Source organism: Coturnix japonica, chromosome 1 (assembly GCF_054131305.1).
Source record: "Coturnix japonica strain WE chromosome 1, WE-NBRP24, whole genome shotgun sequence".
Taxonomy (NCBI): Eukaryota; Metazoa; Chordata; class Aves; order Galliformes; family Phasianidae; genus Coturnix; species Coturnix japonica.
This window is the reverse complement of record NC_140663.1, coordinates 112,603-120,365: the sequence shown is the minus strand read 5'-3', so window position 1 is coordinate 120,365 and position 7,763 is coordinate 112,603. Positions and strand designations below refer to the sequence as shown.

At 51.1% G+C, this 7,763-nt stretch overlaps 1 non-coding gene across 1 annotated transcript; it reads left to right on the top strand.

Moving 5' to 3' along the window:
- Window positions 1-1,429: 1,429 nt before the first annotated feature.
- Window positions 1,430-2,079, top strand: LOC107307676 (uncharacterized). The gene is made up of 2 exons (XR_014944967.1): window positions 1,430-1,506; window positions 1,667-2,079. It is a non-coding gene; the product is annotated as an uncharacterized LOC107307676 (transcript).
- The last annotated feature ends 5,684 nt before the right edge of the window (window positions 2,080-7,763 follow it).

Here is a 7,763-nt window from a genome sequence, read left to right as displayed (position 1 = left end):
GCGGTGTTGGCGTCGGCGGCGTCGGGATGCGGGGAGATGGAAGCGGGGAGCACCGCGAGCGGCCGGCGCCGCATTGCCCTGCGTCCTGGATGGACAACAGCGCCCTGCATGCGCCGGGAGCTCCCAGAGCTGAGCCCTTTCCTGCTGCACCCGCATTGCGGCAAGGACAGGGTGCAGGAGACGCAGATCTGACCCGCATTGCAAGGACGGCGTTGCAGGAGATGCAGAGCTGAGCTGCGGTGCGCCCACGCTGCAAGGACCGGGTGCAGGAGATGCAGATCTGACCTGCATTGCAAGGACTGGGTGCAGGAGATGCACAGCTGAGCTGCGGTGCACCCACGCTGCAAGGACTGGGTGCAGGAGATGCAGATCTGACCTGCATTGCAAGGACCGGGTGCAGGAGATGCACAGCTGAGCCAGCGCTGCATGGACGGCACTGCAGGAGATGCAGATCTAACCTGCATTGCAAGGATGGGGTGCAGGAGATGCAGATGTGACATGCGATGCACCCACGTTGCAAGGATGGGGTGCAGGAGATGCCAATCTGAGCCAGCACCGCATGGACAGCGTTGCAGGAAATGCAGAGCTGAGCTGCACTGCATGGACATGGCGCAGGAGATGCAGACCTGACCCCACGCTGCAAGGATGGGGTGCAGGAGATGCAAACCTGAGCTGCACTGCAAGGACAGCATGCAGGAGATGCGGCTCTGACCCAACACTGCAAGGACAGCGTGCAGGAAATGCAGATCTGACCCAGCGCTGCAAGGACAGAGGGCAGCAGATGCAGATCTGACCTGCAATGCACCCACGCTGCAAGGACAGGGTGCAGGAAAAGCGGGGCTGACCCCACACTGCACCTGCTCTGCAAGGACGGGATGCAGGAAATGCAGCTCAGAGCCCTCAATGCACTGCACTGCACAAATGAGGTGCAGGAAATGCACATCTAAGCTGTGCTGCACTGCACCACACTGCTGGGGTGCAGGAAATGCAATTGTGAGCTGCACTGCACTGCAACGCATGGATGGGATGCAGGAAATGCAGCTTTGGGCACTCAATACACTGCACTGCAAGGATGCAGTGCAGGGGATGCAGCTCTGAGCCTTCAATGCACTGAACTGCATGGATGCAGTGCAGGAAATGCAGACGTGCTGCACTGCATGGACTGGGTGCAGGAAATGCAGCTCTGAGACCTCAATGCACTGAACTGCATGGATGCAGCGCGGGAAATGCAAACATGAGCTGGACTGCACGGACTGGGTGCAGGAAATGCAGCTTTGAGACTTCACTGAACCTCACTGCAAGGATGCACTGCAGGAAATGCAAACTGCACTGCACTGCACGGACTGGGTGCAGGAAATGCAGCTCGGAGCCCTCAATGCACTGCACTGCAAGGACGGGGCGCAGCAACTGCACGGCAAAGGGATGCAGCGCAAGAAATGCAGCTTGGAGCCCTCGATGCACCGTGCTGCAAGGATACAGTGCAGGAAATGCACCGCATGGATTGGGGTGCAGGAAATGCAGCTCTGAGCCTTCAATGCACCGTGCTGCAAGGATGCAGTGCAGGAAATGCACCACATGGATTAGGGGTGCAGGAAATGCAGCTCTGAGCCTTCAATGCACCGCGCTGCGAGGATACAGTGCAGGAAATGCATTGCATGGATTGGAGGTGCAATAAATGCAGCTCGGAGCCCTCAATGCACCGCACCCCATGGATTGGGGTCGCAGGAAATGCACCGCATGGATTGGAGGTGCAATAAATGCAGCTCTGAGCCCTCAATGCACCGCGCTGCAAGGATGCAGTGCAGGAAATGCATTGCATGGATTGGGTGCAATAAATGCAGCTCGGAGCCTTCCATGCACCGCGCTGCGAGGACGGGACGCAGGAAATGCATTGCAAAAAAACCCCACACAGCAAGGACAAAAATACCCCCACCCCAATATCCTCCCCCCCCCCGGCCCCCAAATCCCCCTTTTCTAACCCATTTTGCTGAGGAAGAGGAGGAAGAAGAGGAGGAAGAGGAGGGGCCCAAACCTTCCACATGCAATAAAATAGGAGTATTTGGGTTGTTTTATTTTTAATGATTATTAATTAATTAATATTGGGTTGGTTTTTTTTTTTGGGGGGGGGGGGGAGGGGGGGTCCTATATTAAATGGGGGGGGGGGGGGGATGTGCAATGTATGGCTATTAAAGCAAAAAAGAATGGAGAACAGAGCTTGAAAATAAGGGGGGGGGAGGGAATAGAATGAGGGGGGGGATAAAGGGCTGCACCCCCCCCCCCTTAATAATACGTTCCCCCCCCCTTAATACCATTCAACCCCCCCACCCCAGTATAGGGCTATGGCTCCAATGAGCCCCCGACCATGATTGTAGCCCCCCCCCCAATATAATGAAGGTGATGGGGAGTGGGGGGGGGGGGCACAGCTCCTATGGGCTTTTAGTTCCATTCTTGGATTAATTAATTCATTAAGATTATTAATTAAAGGAAGGGGGGGGGGGGGGGAGGTCAGCACCCCCCTCCTCATAGCCCTCAATGGGGGGAGGGGGGGTTAAGAATGAGCCCCCCCCCCCCGTATTTATGCTATACCCTATTGTGGGGTATGGGGTTGGGGGGGTGTTAAGAATGGGACCCCCCCCCATATTTATGCCATACTCTATTGTGGGGTATGGGAATGTAAATGGGGTGGTGTGGGGGGGGGGCAATGCATGGACCCCCATTGGGGAGCTGAAAGTTGTGGGGGGGGGGGGTGTTAAGCGACCCCCCCCCCCCCATTTTAAAGGGTGTTGTTCAGCTTTAAGGAATTATCCCATTGAGGTTTATTTAGGGGGGGGGTCGTTTTGTTAATGGGGGATTATGGGGTGGGGGGGGGGTTGTATTCTTTAATGGGGGGCCTTGGGGGGGTGGGGGGGTTGTATTTCTCGCTCTCTGATTGGCTGAAGTGAGGAAGGAGCGGATTGGAGAAGAGGCAATTAAAGGCAATTAAAGTAATTAAAAGTGGAACAAAAAAGGGTTTAAATGCATCGGGTGGGAAAACAAAAAATACCCCGTAAAATCGAAAGAAAAACCCTATAAAATGACGGCCCTAAAAAAAAAATCCCGTAAAAAGGAATCCCGAAAAAAAAAAAAAAAAAAGTGTATTTTTGTATTTTAATAAATATTTGTCTTTCAAAAACGTTTGGGGTTTTTGGGGGTTTTGGGGTTTTTTGGGGGGGTTTTTAGGGTTTTTTGGGGTATTTAGGGTTTTTTGGGGATTTTTGGGGTTTTTTGGGGAGTTTTGGGTTTACTGGGGGGGTTTGGGGTTTTTTGGGGGGGATTTGGGTGGTTTTGGAGGGGGATTTGGGGTATTTTGGGGGGTATTTTGGGGTTTTTTTTGGGGGGGGGATTTTTGGGGTTCTTTTTGGGGTTTTGGGAGGTTTCTTTGGGGTTTTTAGGGGGATTTGGGTTTTTTGGGGGGATTTGAGGCTTTTTGGGGGGTTTTGGGGTTTCTATGGGGGGTTTTTGGGGGGGATTTGGGGTTTTTTGGGATTTTTGGGGAGGATTTGGGGTTTTTTTGGGGGGTCTGGGTGTTTTTAGGGGGTTTATGGGGTTTTGGGGGGTTTTTTGGGGGGATTTGGGGTTTTTGGGGGGTTTATGGGGTTTTTGGGGGTTCTTTGGGGAAGATTTGGGGTTTCTTGGGGGGTTTGGGGGTTTTAAGGGGGGTCTTTGGGGTTTTTTTTGGGGGGTTTTGGAGGGGATTTGGGGTTTTTTGGGGATTTTGGGGGGGATTTGGGGTTTTTTTGGGGGGTCTGGGGATTTTTTTTTGGTTTTATGGGGTTTTGGGGGTTTTTTTGGGTGGATTTGAGGCTTTTTGGGGGGGATTTGGGGTTTCTATGGGGGGTTTTTGGGGTGGTTTGGGGTTTTTTTGGGGTTATTTGGGGGTTTTGGGGTTATTTAGGATTTTTTGGGGGAGTTTTGGGTTTATTGCAGGGATTTGGGCTCTTTTTGTGGGGATTTGGGGTTTCTTTAGGGAGATTTGGGGTATTTTTTGGGGGGGGTTTGAGGTTTTCCGGGTTGTTTTGGGGGGTTTGGGGGATTTTGGGGTTTTTTGGGGAGGTTTTGGGGTTTTTGGGGGTTCTTTGGGGAAGATTTGGGGTTTCTTGGGGGGTTTGGGGGTTTTAAGGGGGGTCTTTGGGGTTTTTTGGGGGGGGGTTTGGGGGGGATTTGGGGTTTTTTTGGTATTTTTGGGGGGGATTTGGGGTTTTTTGGGGATTTTTGGGGGGGATTTGGGGTTTTTTGGGGGGGTCTGGGGATTTTTTGGGGGTTTATGGGTTTTTTTTGGGGTTTTTAGGGGGATTTGGGTTTTTTGGGGGGGATTTGGGGCTTTTTGGGGGGTTTTGGGGTTTCTATGGGGGGTTTTTGGGGTGGTTTGGGGTTTTTTTTGGGGGTTATTTGGGGTTTTTGGGGTTATTTAGGTTTTTTGGGGGGAGTTTTGGGGTTTATTGCAGGGATTTGGGCTCTTTTTGTGGGGATTTGGGGTTTCTTTAGGGAGATTTGGGGTATTTTTTGGGGGGGGGGTTGAGGTTTTCCGGGTTGTTTTGGGGGGTTTGGGGGATTTTTTGGGGTTTTTTGGGGAGGTTTTGGGGTTTTTGGGGGTTCTTTGGGGAAGATTTGGGGTTTCTTGGGGGGTTTGGGGGTTTTAAGGGGGGTTCTTTGGGGTTTTTTTGGGGGGGGGTTTGGAGGGGATTTGGGGTTTTTTTGGGATTTTTGGGGGGATTTGGGGTTTTTTTGGGGATTTTTGGGGGGGATTTGGGGTTTTTTTGGGATTTTTGGGGGGGATTTGGGGTTTTTGGGGGGTTTTGGGGTTTCTATGGGGGGTTTTTGGGGTGGTTTGGGGTTTTTTTGGGGGGATTTGGGGTTTTTTGAAAGTTTTTTTGGGGGAGTTTGGGGTTTTTAGGGGGATTTGGGTTTTTTGGGGGGGATTTGAGGCTTTTTGGGGGGTTTTGGGGTTTCTATGGGGGGTTTTTTGGGGGGGATTTGGGGTTTTTTGGGGATTTTTGGGGGGGATTTGGGGTTTTTATGGGATTTTTGGGGGGGATTTGGGGTTTTTTGGGTATTTTGGGGGGGATTTAGGGTTTTTTGGGGGGGGTCTGGGTGTTTTTTGGGGGTTTATGGGGTTTTGGGGGTTTTTTGGGGGGATTTGAGGCTTTTTGGGGGGTTTTGGGGTTTCTATGGGGGTTATTTGGGGTTATTTGGGGGTTTTGGGGTTATTTAGGATTTTTGGGGGGGAGTTTTGGGGTTTATTGCAGGGATTTGGGCTCTTTTTGTGGGGATTTGGGGTTTCTTTAGGGAGATTTGGGGTATTTTTTGGGGGGGGTTTGAGGTTTTCCGGGTTGTTTTGGGGGTTTTGGGGGATTTTGGGGGTTTTTTTGGGGAGGTTTTGGGATTTTTGGGGGTTCTTTGGGGAAGATTTGGGGTTTCTTGGGGGGTTTGGGGGTTTTAAGGGGGGTCTTTGGGGTTTTTTGGGGGGGGGTTTGGAGGGGATTTGGGTTTTTTTGGATTTTTGGGGTATTTTTGGGTTATTTTTGGGATTTTTGGGGGGGATTTGGGGTTTTTTTTGGGATTTTTGGGGGGGATTTGGGGTTTTTTTGGGATTTTTGGGGGGGATTTGGGGTTTTTTGGGGGGGCCTGGGGATTTTTTGGGGGTTTATGGGGTTTTGGGGTTTTTTTGGGGGGATTTGGGGTTTTCTTGGGGGGTTTTGGGGTTTCTATGGGGGGTTTTTGGGTTTCTATGGGGGTTTTTTTGGGGGTTTTTTGGGTGTTTTGGGGTTATTTAGGATTTTTTGGGGGGAGTTTTGGGGTTTATTGCAGGGATTTGGGCTCTTTTTGTGGGGATTTGGGGTTTCTTTAGGGAGATTTGGGGTATTTTTGGGGGTGGTTTGAGGTTTTCCGGGTTGTTTTGGGGGTTTTGGGGGATTTTTTTGGGTTTTTTTGGGGAGGTTTTGGGGTTTTTGGGGGTTCTTTGGGGAACATTTGGGGTTTCTTGGGGGGTTTGGGGGTTTTAAGGGGGGTCTTTGGGGTCTTTTTGGGGGGGGGGTTGGAGGGGATTTGGGGTTTTTTTGGGATTTTTGGGGCGGATTTGGGGTTTTTTTTGGGGGGGTCTGGGGATTTTTTGGGGGTTTATGGGGTTTTTTGGGGGTTTTTAGGGGGATTTGGGTTTTTTGGGGGTTTTTGGGGTTTCTATGGGGGTTTTTTTGGGGTTATTTGGGGGTTCTGGGGTTATTGAGGATTTTTTGGGGGAAGTTTTGGGGTTAATTGCAGGGATTTGGGCTCTTTTTGTGGGGATTTGGGGTTTCTTTAGGGAGATTTGGGGTATTTTTTGGGGGGGTTTGAGGTTTTCCGGGTTGTTTTGGGGGTTTTGGGGCATTTTTTGTGGTTTTTTTGGGGAGGTTTTGGGATTTTTGGGGGTTCTTTGGGGAAGATTTGGGGTTTCTTGGGGGGGTTGGGGGTTTTAAGGGGGGTCTTTGGGGTTTTTTGGGGGGGGGGTTGGAGGGGATTTGGGGTTTTTTGGGGATTTTTGGTGGGATTTGGGGTTTTTTTGGGGGGGTCTGGGGATTTTTTGGGGGTTTATGGGGAGTTTTTTGGGGGGATTTGGGGTTTCTTGGGGGGTTTGGGGGTTTTAAGGGGGGTCTTTGGGGTCTTTTGGGGGGGGGTTTGGAGGGGATTTGGGGTTTTTGGGGGGGGTTTTGGAGGGGATTTGGGGTTTTTTGGGATTTTGGGGGGGATTTGGGGTTTTTTTGGGGGGGGTCTGGGGATATTTTGGGGGTTTATGGGGTTTTGGGGGGTCTTTTGGGGGGGATTTGGGGTTTTTTTGGGGAGGTTTTGGGGTTTTTGGGGGTTCTTTGGGGAAGATTTGGGGTTTCTTGGGGGGTTTGGGGGTTTTAAGGGGGTCTTTGGGGTTTTTGGGGGGGGGGTTTGGAGGGAATTTGGGGTTTTTTGGGGTTTTTTGGGGGGATTTGGGGTTTTTTTGGGGGGGGTCTGGGGATTTTTGGGGGGTTTATGGGGTTTTGGGGGGTTTTTTGGGGGGATTTGGCGTTTTTTGGGGAGGTTTTGGGATTTTTGGGGGTTCTTTGGGGAAGATTTGGGGTTTCTTGGGGGGTTTGGGGGTTTTAAGGGGGGTCTTTGGGGTCTTTTGGGGGGGAGGTTGGAGGGGATTTGGGGTTTTGGGGGATTTTTAAGGGGGATTTGGGGTTTTTTGGGGGGGATTTGGGGTTTTGGGTTTTTTTGGGATTTTTGGGGGGGATTAGGGGTTTTTTGAAAGTTTTTTGGGGGAGTTTGGGGTTTTTAGGGGGATTTGGGTTTTTTGGGGGGATTTGAGGCTTTTTGGGGGGTTTTGGGGTTTCTATGGGGGGTTTTTGGGGTGGTTTGGGGTTTTTTGGGGTTATTTGGGGGTTTTGGGGTTATTTAGGATTTTTTGGGGGGAGTTTTGGGGTTTATTGCAGGGATTTGGGTTCTTTTTGTGGGGATTTGGGGTTTCTTTAGGGAGATTTGGGGTATTTTTTGGGGGGGGTTTGAGGTTTTCCGGGTTGTTTTGGGGGGTTTGGGGGATTTTTTGGGTTTTTTTGGGGAGGTTTTGGGGTTTTTGGGGGTTCTTTGGGGAAGATTTGGGGTTTCTTGGGGGGTTTGGGGGTTTTAAGGGGGGTCTTTGGGGTCTTTTTTGGGGGGGGGTTTGGAGGGGATTTGGGGTTTTTGGGGGATTTTTGGGGGGATTTGGGGTTTTTTTGGGG